The sequence below is a fragment of the Panthera tigris genome, chromosome B3 (genome assembly GCF_018350195.1).
Source record: "Panthera tigris isolate Pti1 chromosome B3, P.tigris_Pti1_mat1.1, whole genome shotgun sequence".
Classification (NCBI taxonomy): domain Eukaryota; kingdom Metazoa; phylum Chordata; class Mammalia; order Carnivora; family Felidae; genus Panthera; species Panthera tigris.
This window is the reverse complement of record NC_056665.1, coordinates 13,046,492-13,062,813: the sequence shown is the minus strand read 5'-3', so window position 1 is coordinate 13,062,813 and position 16,322 is coordinate 13,046,492. Positions and strand designations below refer to the sequence as shown.

At 43.4% G+C, this 16,322-nt stretch overlaps 1 protein-coding gene across 11 annotated transcripts in view; it reads right to left on the bottom strand.

The window, feature by feature from the left end:
* The window catches only part of MCTP2 (multiple C2 and transmembrane domain containing 2), a 268,029-nt gene extending 265,702 nt beyond the window's left edge, over positions 1-2,327 (bottom strand). For 6 of the 11 annotated variants that reach the window (XR_006218419.1, XR_006218422.1, XR_006218420.1 and 3 more), the window contains exon 1: positions 2,161-2,327. The gene's annotated coding sequence lies outside the window, so the exon portion shown is untranslated. The other 5 variants (XR_006218425.1, XM_042988138.1, XM_042988137.1 and 2 more) reach the window with 3 other exon arrangements.
* Between the last annotated feature and the right edge of the window lie 13,995 nt (positions 2,328-16,322).

The window sequence follows — 16,322 nt, the reverse complement described above, 5'->3', positions numbered from 1 at the left end:
CAACAACAACAACAAAAAACACCACTACTTTATTTTCAACACCTTAAGATAATTTAAACATGAAACCCCTCAATTTCTGTGTGTAATTACCCACAATCAGAAGGAAGGTTTTAAGAAAGCAAGTTTTGAAATATTACATAAAATTCAAAGGCTTACTGTCATTCTCATCCTCTACAGTATAATTGCAGTTTGAAAATCACTTTTGTGGTTTACAGGAACTTAAAGAAAGTATGAGCTGTTATGGATCATTCTTACTCAAAGGCTAAACTTGGGATATTAGGATTTCTTCCCAAACAAGCACACTGCAGTACCCTACACTTCTAGAGATTTAAGGAAAAATGGGTACATCTTTTAAAGTAAATGTTATGTATATTCATGTATGATTATAGATTTACACACACAAAGTCCTTTCTAGGTGACGACGATGGATTCCATTCATCTGGAAGATATGAAATCCAGCTGCAAAAATGTTAAAAGATATGGATATGAATAATATGAAAACTGGCTGTCACCTCAATGCGTAATACACAAGGAATGCCTACAAAGTTTTACTGACTTGTCCCAGTCGGATATGTTGGGTCCTTAAAAATATGTTAAGGAAGACACATAATAAATTCTGTATTTAAAAAAAAAAAAAAAAGAAGAAGAAGAAGAAGCTGTTCATCTTCTTGTCCCAGACTGACCATGGTTCAACCACACAAAGAGAATAAAAGCAACACTCATACACGACAGTGACCTTCAGTCCCAGGACGTGGATTGTTCTACGAATATAAATTTGAGTTATTTTCCATTAAATCTGCCAGATTGACACTGTTGGCCTCACAGCACTGTGGAGTAGTGAAAAAGTATGCGTTTTGCCCTCGGACATAGTTACCTGCCACTCTCAGGTGCACTAACAACCTTGAACGAATTGCTGAATTCTTCCCTGCCTGTACCGGGGGAAGAATACCTATGGTGTGTATTTTATGCAGCAAGATAAAGTGCCCAGCATGGTGGATGGTGCAGAATGGATCCTTAACAATCTTATTTTAAAGAACAGGTTTGATCGTCCCTGTCCGGTGGGTGGCAGGCCAGGCTAATGACTGTCTTCAGAGATTTGCATTCTCCCTGCATTTAAATGCTTATTAGCAGAGATTAAAGAGGCGTCCCTGTGCCATTGCCCTTTCTAAACACCCACCTGTGAGGAATGAGTGCCCTAAAATGCCCCCTTCGTCCCAATACCCTTGCTACCAAAAGCACACCAACCTGGCTCCCGCAGAGGTTCGCCCTTAACAGGCAGACAACAAATACTTACTGAATTCAAATGCTGCTGACCCAAACAAAAAATGAAGGCTAATGGAAACCATAATCCATAGACCTGTCTGCCTGAAGTTCCGTTTCTCGGGAAGCAGGTTTTGTCAAGCTCTAGGGTTCACCTGGAAGCTGTCTGGGAGCCGTAAGTGGCCCTTGCCGAGGTAACTTCCAGCCCACACTTACGTAAGGACCCACACGCCGCCGAAACCCTCAGACACCGCACACAAGTTCGTTAAGATGTTTTAACCCCTTTAAGGAAACGCAACCATCTCTAAAAGCCATCAGCGCCCCCAATTTGCCTAACAAATGGACAGAGCGCTGGGGAACTAACTCCTGAAGCAATCGCCTCTCAAGTTCACCATCACCACCACCGTATTTTTTTTTTTTTTTTAACGTGCGAGAGACCCCTCTGTAACCTAGACAAGTCTTCTAAAGCTTTCAGCTGTCGTGCAGCTGCGCTAGGCACCAAAGCAGAACCTCCAGGTCTCCAAGGAGGGAGCGCGTCAAATCCCACCCAAATGAGGGGCTGACCTCTGCAGAAAGAGCCCGGGCGGTGGCGGTGACCGACTCCACTGCGCCCAGAGGGGGCCAAAGGTGTGCCTTTTCAAAAGCCAAGAATTCCTGCGGCAGGCTGCCCGCCCCTCGTGCGCTCTCCAGGACTAGCCGCCGCGGATTGCTGCCTCCCGTCCTTGCCACACCTTCTGGGTCCCGGGAAGGAGTTTCCCTGGATTCCCATCCTGAGCCCTCAGGGTCCCCGACCCCTCTCACCTCGGTGGGGAGCACAGACGCCCACCCCGGGAGAGAGCAGGCGGCGCCCCCGCGCCCCTCCCGCGCGCGCTGCCAGGTGCGCCCCGCACCGCCCCTCACCTGTCCGAGGTTGCGTCCCCGGGGGCTGCCGAGGGGTCAAGGCGCGCCCCTCGCTTGCCGGGACCCGCCGCGGCTGCCGCTCGCAGGCGCCAGAGGAGCCGGGACGCGGCGGGGGCGAGGGCACCTCCGGGGCCGTGCGACTTCCTTGGCCCCCGCCCGCCAGCCCCGCCTCCAGGGGGCGGAGGTGGCCGCGCGTCACCTTGGAGCCACCTCCCACCTAAGCGCGGGCGCGGCCCCTGGTGGCTCTGGCGGCTGCTGCCTCTGGGCACCCGCGGGGCGAAGAGGAAGAGATCACGCTGAGCTGCCTCGTCCGGCCCGGCTGCCAACAAAAGGAAGATGCGTCCCAGCAGCGTGGCGGTGACTGGGCGCGGAGTTCACCCGCGTTTTAGTGCGAAGTGAGGAAGGGGGACAGCTGTGACTTGCGAACTTGTCATCGCAGAGTACGGTGTCTTCGCGGATACGCAGAGGAGTGCCCCAGGGTGCCACCGCTCCCTAAGGGATCGGTGGGGAGGGCGCAACCTCCGTGTTTACCACCCTGACCCTGGCAGGAGATACCAGGCACCACATCCAGCCCGTGCCACGTGGGCGCGACTGTGGGTGCAAAGCGGCCACCCAGATGCGCTGAGCTCTTTGTTCTCTGAACCTTGGTTCCTCGTCTGTAAACATTAGGCCGGTCTCAGTGCCCAGTGCGCTGAGAACTCGTAGGAAGGGACCCTTAAAGACCGCTGGGTCCGATGACTGGCGCGAAGGCGTTCAGCAAATATTTGCCCTTCGATCCTTTCCTTTGAATCCTTTTTCTTCCTTCCTCTCCCCTTCACGCTAAACTCTTCTTCTGTTTACTCTTAATGTCTGCCTGGTCAGTTTCTTTCCCCTTCAATAAAGGAGCCCCTGTCTACTGGGTACAGAGTCCGTCTTGCAGGTGGCTGAGGAGGAGATAAGGAAGGATAGGAACCCCCGCCCCCACCGCCTCCCGAGAGGCCAGAACCGCACACCCCTCAGCACCCCCCCCAACCCCGTATCAGAAATCAGCTACAACAGAGGTATAGGAGCTAACCTGGGTGTGGGACAGACCCTGCGTCCCACAGGTGGTTGTGGGGAGTAGGTGGCCTGTGAGCTGGAGAGTTTAATTGGTGTCATTGGTGGTTAAGCAGAAAGACCTCATCAAATCCTGTCTTGGCAACAGATGCTATAAACCCGCCAGTTCACTTAATGCCTCTGAACGTCTACTTTCTCATTAATAAACTGGGATTCGAATAATAGCTGTTGTATAGATTCTGAGAAATAATTAAATGCTTTTCGTAAAGTACTTAGCGCAGTGTCCTTAATAGGCACTTATTGAAGGTTGGCTACTGAGCAGGGGCGCCTGGGTGTCTCAGTCGATTAAGCTTCCAACTCTTAATTTCGTTCAGGTCACGTTCTCAGGGTTTGTGGGTTAGAGTCCAGCTTGGGGCTCTGTGTTGACATCCCAGAGCCTGCTTGGGATTCTCTCTCTCTCTCTCTCTCTCTCTCTCTCTCTGTCTGCCCTCCCTGCTTGGGCTCACACACTCTCTCTCCTCTCTCTCTCAAATAAATAAATGAACATTAAAAAAATAACGGTTGGCTAATGATGATAATAGTATGGTCAGACATGGAGGGGCCCAGGAAGAAAAATATTTAGAACGCATGAGCCCTTGGGCAGAAACAGAGCCGCCCTCTTCATGAAAAGAATACTTGAGGTGCCTGGGTGGCTCAGTCGGTTAAGCATCTGACTTCAGCTCAGGTCATGATCTCACGGTTCATGAGTTTAAGCCCCAAGTTGGGCTCTGTGCTGACAGCTCAGAGCCTGGAGCCTGTCTCGAATTCTGTCTCCCTCTCTCTCTGTCCCTTCCCTACTCGTGCGCTCTCTCTCTCTCTCTCACTGTCTCTCAAAAATAAACATTAAAAAAATTGTTTTTATTTTTTTAGATTTAAAAGAATTTTTTTAAGTTTTGTTTATTCATTTTTGAGAGAGAGACAGAGAGAGTAAGGGGGGGTTGAGCAGAGGAGGGGCAGATAGAGAGAGGGAGAGACAGAGAATCCCAAGCAGGCTCTGTGCTGTCAGCACCAAGCCCCACGCGGGGCTCAAACTCACACACGTGAGATCATGACCTGAGCCGAAACCAAGAGTCAGATTCTTAACCGAATGAGCTACCTAGACGCCCCAAAATTGTTTTTAAATAAATAAAAGTTTAAAAAAAAAAGAATACTTACAGTAGCAGCTACTGGTGTTGAACAGAATCACTCACCACTTTCTGGGCTTGGCATATAACACAGGTTCACATTTAATTTTCACAAACCTGTGAAGCAGTCCATAATATCCCTAGTTTAAAATGGGGAGAATTAGCCTCAGAACCATGAAATCCCTGGGCTGAAGGTATAAGACAAGTTACCAGCAGAGTCAGAGAAAAGTCACCTGGGACCTATAGAAAATCTGGGATTTTCCCCCTGTGGCCTCCCTGCAGATGCATCACCAGCCTTAGCGAGGGAAGGTTCCGGAGGGAAAATAAAGGGTAGAAAGGAAAGGAAAAAATAAAGGAAGCAGGGAAAGAGCCTTAAACAGGAGAAGTTAACAACCATACCTTAGAACCCACTAATAATACAACAGAATTAAAATAGTGAGTGAACCCACACAAAATGCTTTTTGCTTCCAACTCCTGCCACAGTGGGGTTCCTGTTCTGTGGTTCCTGTAGCCCGACCACAAGTTGAAAATGACTAGCGGCACTTTTCAATCATTAAATGCTGCAGAAAGTGAAACATTTGAAAAGACAGAAATCTAAGGTCACACCTTCTCATCTCTCACCACGATACATTCTTCTGTCGAGCCTCCTTGAAAGTTTTGCTGTTGTTGTTGCTTTTTTACTTGTCCAGGTACATTACCTGCCTCTTTCTAGCATGTTCCATCCAGGAAATAATACTGTTGCTTTAACCAACTTGACCTCACCATGTAACCACAAGAAGCACTTAGAAGAGAGGTTGGACTCATATATGTGGCTGATAAATGTTCAATACACTGTTGTGCATTGAATTTCTTTATTTTTTTTTTTAATTTTTTTTTTTAACATTTATTTTTGAGACAGAGACAAACAGAGCATGAACGGGGGAGGGTCAGAGAGAGAGGGAGACACAGAATCTGAAACAGGCTCCAGGCTCTGAGCAGTTAGCACAGAGCCCGACGCGGGGCTCGAACTCACGGACCGTGAGATCGTGACCTGAGCCGAAGTCGGACGTTTAACTGACTGAGCCACCCAGGCGCCCCGAATTTCTTTATTTTTATGTTTGTTTACTTAGTTGGGGGTACTTTATTACTTTTTTTAATATAATTTATTGTCAAATTGGCTTCCATACAACACCCTATACTCATCTCAACAAGTGCCCTCCTCCATGCCCATCACCCATTTTCCCCTCTCCCCCATCCCCCATCCACCCTCAGTTTGTTCTCTGTATTTAAGAGTCTCTTATGGTTTGCCTCCCTCCCTCTCTGTTTGAATTTCTTGATGTAAGCAAGTTTTGAACCAAGTCTTATAGGCACTGTCCGTGATGTTGTAATGGTTACTTTAAAAAATTAAAGTCTCTGGGGCGCCTGGGTGGCTTGGTCGGTTAAGTGTCCGACTTCGGCTCAGGTCATGATCTCACGGTCCGTGAGTTGAAGCCCCGCGTTGGGCTCTGTGCTGACAGCTCAGAGCCTGGAGCCTGTTTCAAATTCTGTGTCTCCCTCTCTCTCTGCTCCTCCCCTGTTCATGCTCTGTCTCTCCCTGTCTCAAAAAAAAAAAAAAAAAAGTCAAAAAATTAAAGTCTCCTGTCTTCTCTGTCTGGCTTTCTTAATTCACATGAATATCGAGTTATTTAGCCTCAGAAGAAACAACCGTAGTGTCAAAATGATATTTGTGGTGGAGATTTCCCACTCTCTACATTTATATTAGAGTCCTACAAATACAATTGCTTTTAGATGCTAGACAACATATGCTAGGGTTATGGCAGTTTAGTAATTTCACCTGTTCTTTTCCATTTTGAATGGCAGATGTGGCTTCTACACACCCCATGTGCTCCTTCGCTACCACAGCTGATGCTTCCTGTCATATTTCAGAAGCACCACAGAGCAGGTATGTTAGCAACGTCACTGTGCCTGTTTGAATCAACAATAGCAATTTAAGTAGCACAAGTGCAGTGGCTGTAGTTACCTAGAGTCTCTGCCCATGGAGTTAAAAGAGTCTTTTCTAAAAGAGGGATGATCCGGGTGCCTGGGTGGCTCAGTCAGTTAAGCATCTGACTTCAGCTAGGCTTGGATCATGACCTCATGGTTTGTGAGTTTGAGCCCCTCGTCGGGCTCTCAGCTGTCAGTGCAGAGCCTGCTTGGATCCTCTGTCTCCGTCTCCCTCTTCCCCTCCTCTGTTCATGCTCTCTCTCTCCCTCTCTGTCTCAAATAAATAAATAGATAGATAGACACATTAAAAAATAAATAAATTTAAAAGAGAGATGATCTTGTCTATAAATGCCTAGGAGTAAAAGCTCCAATGCTTCTCTGCTCCTAGGGGATCACAACAGCACTCCTGTAAGATCCTACCAGAGCTGGCCATGTGTTCGATCCAATCCAGCTCTACTTGGAGAACTCAAAGCTCATCTTGGGAATAGAAGTCCCTTGACTTGCTTCTTCTCTTTTCTGGGCTGATAAAATCCAAATTAGAAGAACAATCGAGATATAAATACATACATCTAGACCTACTAGGAGAAGAAATCAATGCCATGGTTAAGGCCAAATTTAGTCCTCTCGCCAAGTGACAGATGTCTACCGAGTGCCATAAGGAAGCATGTGTACTTTGCTACCTGGCCTTGAGAAAATAACACTCCTTTTATTGTTAGTGCAAATAGTCGTTGTTATTATATTTGCTCAGTTTGATTTTTTTCTTATCATATGATTGTCATGACAGTTTGTAGAAAGTGTATCCCCTTTTTATAGTGGCAGGGGTAGAGAGACCACATTTAGTGTGACTCACTCCACACCTAGCTCTGCCATTTAACTAGCTAGGTGTTTTCCTACAGTTGGTAAGAAAAAAAAAAAAAAAGAGTGGTTGGTAGGGTTTCAGTTTCTCGAGCAAAGGAGTGGCCCTAACAGTAAAGGAGTCTTCCTTTCTAATTACTCAGAAGGAAGACATTATAAAATCTTTCTTTGGAAACCAATATCAGCATTTAATTGTCTTATTAATACTAAGCATATGTAACAAACTATTTCAAATACCCAGACATGTATATGACACAAATTAGCTGGAAACGTTCGCAGGTAGTAACTTGCTCAAAGTTACATTGGTATAGATATTACAGTTTTCAAGGGTGAGAATTTCTATGGCCAAGATGAGCATCTGGTAATAGCTGCTTTTAAAAAGTTAAAACTATTGGGGTGCCTGAGTGGCTCAGTTTTAGTTAAGCGTCCGACTTCGGCTCAGGTCATGAGCTCATGGCTCATGAGTTCGAGCCCCACGTCGGGCTATGCACTGACAGCTTGGACCCTGAGGCCTGCTTCGGATTCTGTGTCTCCCTCTCACTCTCTCTCTCTCTCTCTCTCTCTCTGCCCCTCCCTCACTCACGCTCTGTGTCTCTCTCTCTCTCTTAAAAATAAACAAATATTTTTTTAAAACAATTTTAAACTTAAAATTATTAGAGACATATTCGGGTCGATCTTAGAGCCTTAGGTCCCTATTTATCAGATAATTAAAGCAGACACAAATTTATTTTTTCAGGTGAAGCTTGACCTTGCTCAAGGGTACTTCCTCATCACCAACATTTTTATGTCTGGTAATGTAAATTCCATCCAGTTAGCTAATTGCTTAAGCTTTCTCCCAGACGAAACCAGACCAAGAGAGAGCGTTTCACACCATACAGCATTGCTGTGGCCCCACAGAGAGTCACATTGTTGGATTGTTCTCTAGTGTGCTGTCATTGGCCCTAGCGTGGAGCATCTCAGAATCTGTCTTGAGAAGTGGGTTGTTGAATTTGCACTTGGAATGTTGGCCAGGGTTATTGTCCTTAAATCCCAGTGCTTGTTTTAAGATGATCCAAGGTAGGGGTGCCTGGGTAGCTCAGTGCGTAGAGCACCCGACTCTTGACCCCAGGGCTCAGGTCAGGACCCCAGGGTTGTGAAATGGATCCCTGCATGGGGCTCTGCACTGAGCAGGGAGCCTGTTTGAGAGTCTCTCTCTCTCTGCCCCTCCCCCACTCACACGCATGCTCTCTCTCTCAAAATAAATAAACATTAAAAAAAAAAAAAAGATTCTCTCTCCCTCTCTCACTGCCCCCTCCCCCATTCATGCTCTGTCTCAAAAAAAAAAAAAAAAAAAAAAAAATCCAAGGTAGAAGTTGTCAGTCAACTCAGGAATGCAAATCTAGGCTTTTCCACAGGCACTGGTTTGTTTGTATCCCTGAGTTCTGCAAATAGCACAACTGAATTGTTTTTCCTTTCTCATTTGACTACTAAACAACCCTCAGAGTGACCTACCTTCTGTCAAATTTTCAGCAATGCTTTTATGTATATTGTATAACAAAGTTATATTTTTCTACCTGGACTGTTTGTTGTAAGTCTGAATTGAAACTGAAGGAATTTTCAGGACTGGAATGTTAGAGTAATAATTTTCTGGGCAAATAGATGTACATTCGTTGACACATTCACCCACACAGCTAACATACGCTAGGGTCACAAACTAGGATGCCTACAGGGGCCAGGCAAGTGAAATAAACCCATGGTTGGCCACATACAAGGAAACAAAGGCTGCAGACCTCATACCCACCCAAAGACATTCAAAGTCAAGTATTAACTCTGAGCTGGCCACATAATGCAGGTGGGTAGAAGTCAGGTGGCTATGTGTATCCCCTGACCAACAATGTGTCCAGCTCGAAGGTCATCGCTGTGGATAGAACATAAATACGATTGCTCCGGCCCTCCAGGGGCTCACATATGGTGAGGGGGAAAAACATGGAAACAAATAAACACCATAGCTCTCCAAGGTAAGACTCTGATAACGGCACCTGCAGGATCCAACAAGTCACAGAGTCAGGGGCAGGAGCACCCCCTCTCTGCCCCCCGTAGAAAATATACAAGGGACTTAGCAGACACGATGACTCCACGCAGGATTGCTGAGAAAGGAGATCCTCATGGGCGAATCCTAGCACACATCACTGCAATCGACACGTAACATATTCAGCCAGTGGGAGATCAATTCTCGAAATGAAGCCAGACCTGCCTAATAATGATTCCATAATTGTTTACTCAAGTAATCAGAAAATTAAAATATAGATACATGGAAGGAAATAATAACCCTTTTAGCGGAGGGCATTAACAAAGTTTGGACTTGAAGCCTCCAGTCTATATTTGTGACTGCTGGGACATGTAATTTGAATAAGTTTTAATTTATCCAGCCTCCAATTACTGGCTGTAATGATGACCTACAAAGAAAATACAGAATCACTAATTAATGGATTGAAAAGAAGTCGGGAATTACACAGGGCTTTATTTAAGTGCATAAAAATAATATTTTCAAGCTGACTTGGTAAACAATTCCCTGCTTTCGTGAGTTTTTAGGTACATATTTATAATGACTATTGTTGCTTCCTTCTGAGAAAAACTTGGCCCAAAATAGAGAATAAAATAGTAAGAAATTTGACCTTAAAACTAAATGAATTTCTTAATTTCCAGTATACATGTGCTCAATCTTTTTTGTATTATTACAGAATACCCTCCTAATGAGTTGTGACCTATCTCTCCTTATTCCGGATATTTTTTATTAAAATTGGACCCTACTTGACGAATTTGCAAAATGGAGTTCTATTTCAGCAATTCTCACTTGAAAATCCCAGTTTCAAACTGAGTATGCTTTACCACATATATTCATTGGTAACACATGCTCAAGAATTCCGTAAAACTAAGGCAGGAATCCAAGTTATATGCCCATACGGGAGATTAAAACGTGTTGGGCCTTTGTTAGGTTTTGTGTCTGTAAGGCCTCCTTTACGGATCATGTAAAAGTGCCCATTTTTAGCAAGGTGTGCTCAAGGAGATCTGTGTCCCCAACAACCTGGAAACTTCCATGGTCACTTAATGATGAAACATGGCAAGAGAATAAAGGACAGAATTAGCAGCACCATGAAAAGTGTGACTGGACTCTGAAGGGCGGAAATTAAAAATGAAAAAGCAAGTGATCAATGAACAATATGGAGAAGGGAGCTAGAGTTTAAATTGGCAAGGAAAAGCCACTATAAACCATCAGGACAAGACAATAAAAGTGTGAAGATAAATAATATAGACAATAAGTCAAATGGGCCCAATATAATCAAAGTTCATGCTACGTGTAGCTGTAAAGTAAGTCAGACAAGAAAATGGATTTTTCTTCTTTGTGATCGCACCTCTCTCAAGGTGTGGCTGTCACTGCAGCTTTTGAAATACAGAAATGCTCTGCTTAATGAAAAGATTAGTAGCCCACCATTGTGTCTTCTCTATAACTCTCCGAGAATAAGAAAACTCATTAGCTCATCGCTGCAAATTCAGCTCAGGTAGATGCATACACTCAATGCGACAAAGGAAAGTGTAATGATAAAGGAGTTACTTGCAAGAATTAGTGTTTTGTGTTCATATGAATCACTTCTAACATGAGCCCCAAACGGAAGTTACAATGATCTGTATACAAGCGTTGCTTTTATTCCATTGATATCTTTTTTCTTGTTTTCTCACACTGCATTCTGCTCACGGTTTCCTATATCCACCCTTTGGTTTTCCATCTCTCCTACTGACTGATTCTTTCACTCAGGTGCCTAGACTCATTGTCGCCAAAATGTAGCCAAATTCTGTCCCATAAAGGTCCAAAATACTGTCTCAGCCTGAGAGAATCACCTATTTTCTCAGCCAAGAATCAGTCCCTCCGCCCAAGAACTCTCATAACAATATCCTTCCCAATCTTGTAAACCTTTGATCAAGACCAATTGCTTTTGTCTTTATGACATAGTTATTTTGAGTACCTGTCTTATCTTTCATACATTCATTTGTTTTGCAATTATTTCTGGAATCCCTTCTCAGTTCAAGGGTAAACAGGAACACAGGATTTTTTATGTTAGATTCATACATACACTCAACGTGTTAATTACCTATTGACGTGTAACAAATACTTAAAAATGGAATAGTTTAAAGCGAGAAGCATTTATGATCTCAGTTTCTACGGGACAGGAATCCTGGTGTGGCTGAGATAGATGTTTCTGGCTCAGGATATATCTCATGGGGTTGCAGTCCTCTCATGGCTCAACGAAGGCTGGAGAATATACTTCAAAACTCACACAGTTGCTGGCCAACCATAGTTCCTCACCATATTGGTTACTCCGTAGGTGGCCTATGTATCCCCTTGTTGTGGCAAAAGATGATCAAAGAGAGAAGGAAAGAGGCCAAGATGGAGCCACCATCTGTTTGTAACCTAATCTGGGAAATGGCATCCCTTTTACTTCTACCATATTCTGTTTGGTTTGTTTGTTTGTTTGTTTGTTTGTTTTATGTTTATTTATTTCTGAGACAGAGAGAGACAGAGCATGAGTGGGGGAAGGGCAGAGAAAGAGAGGGAGACACAGAATCCGAAGCAGGCTCCAGGCTCTGAGCTGTCAGCACAGAGCCCGACGCGGGGCTCGAACTCACAGACCGCAAGATCATGACCTGAGCCCAAGTCGGACACTTAACGGACTGAGCCACCCGGGCGCCCCACTTTTACCATATTCTGTTAATCAGGCACAAACCAATAAACCCATCACATATGCAGAGAGAGGGGATGACACAAGAACATGAATGCCAGGGGGCTAGGATTATAAATTTAGAGACCACCTACCCATGCCTGATTAGCAAAAGTATACCCTAAATGTGTGATGAATAATCTGTTTAAGGTTTGATGCATTTTTTGTCTTGTTTTGTTTTGTTTTTTAAGTAAGCTTCATGCTCAGCGTGGAGCCCAACCTTAAGACTCTGAAATCAAGACTTAGGGGTGCCTGGGGGCTCAGTCTGTTAAGCATCCCACTTCGGCTCAGGTCAGGATCTCGTGGTTCCCGAGTTCGAGCCCCGCGTCGGGCTCTGTGCTGACAGCTCGGAGCCTGGAGCCTGCTTCAGATTCTGTGTCTCTGTCTCTTCTGCCCCTCGACTGTTCACAATCTGTGTCTCTCTGTCTCTCAAAAATAAATGTTTAAAAAAAAATGAAATTAAGACCTGAGTTGAGATCAAGAAAGGGATACTTAACTGACCGAGCCACCCAGGTGCCCCAGGGTTTGTTGAGATTCTTGACCCTGTGAGTTTATGGTTTTCATTGGATTTTGTTGTGATAAAAAAAAAAATCAAACACCATTTCTTCAAATATTTTTATGACCCCATTTTCTCATTTTTGAAAACTGTATCTATACACACACACTTAATATACACATATATAATAATACACACACACACATATACACATATATATGTATATATATACGTGTATATACGTATATATGTATATATATACATATATACGTATATATATACATATACGTATATGTATATGTATATACATATGTATATATGTATATACATATGTATACGTATGTATATACATATATATACGTATATATATGTATATATATACATGTATATATGTATATATGTGTGTGTATGTATATATATGTATATATATACATACATATGTGTATGTGTGTGTGTATATGTATATGTGTGTGTGTGTATATATATATATATATATATATATATATATATATGAGACTGCTTAATGTTGTCCCAGAACTCACTGCTCTGCTCATTTTTTTTTCTTCTTCAGGCTTCTATTTTCTGTGTGTTTCATTTTTAATTTTTTTTTTTTACTTTTTTTAAATGTTTATTTATTTTGGAGAAAGAGAGAGAGAGAGACAGAGACAGAGCATGAGCAGGGGAGGAGCAGAGAGAGAGGGAGACACAGAATCTGAAGCAGGCTCCAGACTCCAAGCTGTCAGCACAGAGCCTGACATGGGGCTCAAACCCATGAACCTCGAAATCATGACCTGAGCAGAAGTTGGATGCTTAATCAGACTGAGCCACCCAGGTGCCCCTGTGTGTTTCGTTTTGAATAGTTTCTATTTCTATGTGGTCAGGTTAACTAATTTTTTCCCTGCCATATCTAATCTGCTATCCATCTTATCCAATGACTCAATCTCAAACATAGAGCCTCTCAGTGATTTGTATAGCATGTATCGTCTATGAGAGAAGAAACATAACTAAAAAATTTTTTAAACACAGAGAAATGTACTAGGAGTCAGGATATCTGAGTCCATAACTTAACTCTTCTTCAAACTATAGTGTCATTTTTCAGGCAGTCAATTTCCGGAAGCGGGATCAGACCAGATCAAAGGTTCTTAGTATTTTCACCCGAAAAGTTCACTGTATTACTGTTATTATTTTCAATTTGGTTATAACAACTATCTCGCTGTCAGCTCTGATACGCAGGTCCAGCCCTCTTAGAATGTCATCAGCAGGCAGTCAGGGGACTGATGGCCATGACATCATCTCTGTTGCTTCACTGAGTTGACCCAATTCTAGCTCAATGCAAAGAAGCAGCATATTAGCCTTTGCCACCTTATTATGAGAAATAGTCTACTTGCATTAAGTACAAGCCTTTTGGAGTCCAGTGCTTGAATTTTAATCAATCTTTGTCTCAGTGTTAAATAGTATCTTCGCACAAGTAAGGGTGACTTAAGACTTCACACAGGGCTCACCCCTCTGAATATTGGCCTGTCTTTTTCATATCACCCAAGCAGATTTCCAGGTCCCAATGACACTTAGCAGAATTTCTAGGTCAAGACACTGCCTCTCATTCTCTTTGAACCATACCAGGAACATGCTGATTTTTCCTCAAGACACTTGAACAAGAACTCACTGTATTCTAGATTCATAGAACCTAAAAGCAATTGGGAAATGAAGCCACCAAGCATGAAGTCACTGAGGAAATCTGCCTTCCACGGTAACTGGCAAGCAATCAAAGATATGACTCATGATCCGAAGCACCCTTATGCCCTCCTTCGTCTGTAAGGAGAACAAAGGCACAAATGTGTCATCAAAAGGTTTTTGTAAAAGTGGCAGGCTCTCTCTTAATATACTCAGGTGGGTAATTCCAGTATATCCACATTATCTTTAACTAACAGTGTTCCCGTCCGTCCCAAATCCAGCCCAGTAGCTCGTGTCATATGGTCGGACTTCTCACGTCGGGAGCCATTTGCAATACAAACGATACCAGTCATGTGAATTTCCACTTCAAATTAGCTGCCCTTCCTAATTTATCCATTTATCTCCATGGGTCTATTCTACAACTTAATCATTCCTTTTTCTATTAATTTCCCTTCTATGTGAGTTGGAAATACTATCAACACCCGAAGATTTGTGTAAGGGTAAAAAAATATTTTGAATGTATCTGAACCAAAGTGGACTCCCAGTAAGTTGAATATCTGAATACAGTCATGAGGACAGTGATGGTGATGATAAAACTCATTCCATGTAAATTCCTTAAATTCATAGGGCTTTTTTTCAACATTTTATTATGAAAAGTTCCAAACATACAACAAGCCTGTAAGATTTACCATGAAAACGTGTCTATCCACCGCTTAGATCCCACTATACATTTTGTTACATATCCATACAACCGTGTATCTATCGCTCCACCAATTTGTTAACGTTGGGACATATTTAAAAGTAAATCGCAGACATTCTTACACATCGCCCCCTCCATGTGTACTTTTAACTAGAATTTTTTTTTTTTACCTTAACTTATTTCTTTCCATAAAAATCTTCAAGTATGGGGGCACCTGGGTGGCTTGGTCGGTTAAGCGTCTGACTTCAGCTCAAGTCACTATCTCACGGTCCGTGGGTTCGAGCCCCGCATCAGGCTCTGTGCTGACAGCTCAGAGCCTGGAGCCTGTTTCAGATTCTGTGTCTCCCTCTCTCTCTGCCCCTCCCCTGTTCATGCTCTGTCTCTATCTCAAAAATAAATAAACGTTAAAAAAAAATTAAAAAAAAATCTTCAAGTATGTATATACTTGTATATACTGTAAATTCATGTGTTTTGATAATAAGTCCATATAGGCAACCAGGATACATAGGTCATTATCTTTACCCTCCCTACCTGTTGTCCCTTCCCAGATGATGCTTCTCTCTGTTGTATAGGCACACACACGTACGTAATCATACACACGTACAGACAGGCTACTCAGTTCTGACAGCTTTTTTCATCACAGATTAGTTCTGCCTATTCTAGAACTCCAAATAAATGGGATAATATACTTGGGGGTGACTGGGTGGCTCAGTCAGTTGAGCATCAATCATCTTGATTTCGGCTCAGGTCATGATCCCGGGATCTTGAGATGAGATCAAGCCCCAAGTCCAGCTCCATGCTGAGCATGCAGCCTGCTTAAGATTCTCTCTCTCTCTCTCTCTCTCTCTCTCTCTCTCTCTCTCTCTCTCTTTCTCTCCCTCAAAAATAAATGAACATTTAAAAACCATGGGGCAAAATTTGTACTCTTTTCTGCAAAGGGTTTTTTTTTTTAACTCCTCGGGTTTTTTAAGACTCACCCATTCTGTTCTTTGTATCAGTAGTTATTCCTTTTGTTGCTGAGTGATATTCTATCATATGACTATGTCACAGCTTGTTTATCCATTCTATTGCTAGACATGTGTTCCCAGTTTGAAACTATTACTACGAAAGTTGCCATAAACTTGTTTGAACAAACCTTTCCGTGGACATATGTGTTTCTTTATTAGGGTTTTAGTCCACAGGTATTGGAGGCCCTCCCCTTCTGTTTTATTCCCTAAATACCCACTGTAATGTCCAAAAGAGAAGCTTGATGCACACGCACATACACACACTTAGTAGCAGACGGCATTCAAATAACAAAATAAAGGGGCGCACCGGTGGCTCAGTCGGTTGAGCGTCGGACTTCGGCTCAGGTCATGATCTCACGGTTCGTGAGTTTGAGCCCCGTGTCGGGCTCTGTGCTGACAGCTCAGAGCGTGGAGCCTGCTTCAGATTCTGTGTCTCGCTCTCTCTCTGCCCCTCCCCTGCTCATGCTCTGTCTCAAAAATAAATAAAACATTAAAAATGTTAGGGACTGCAAGTCCAGA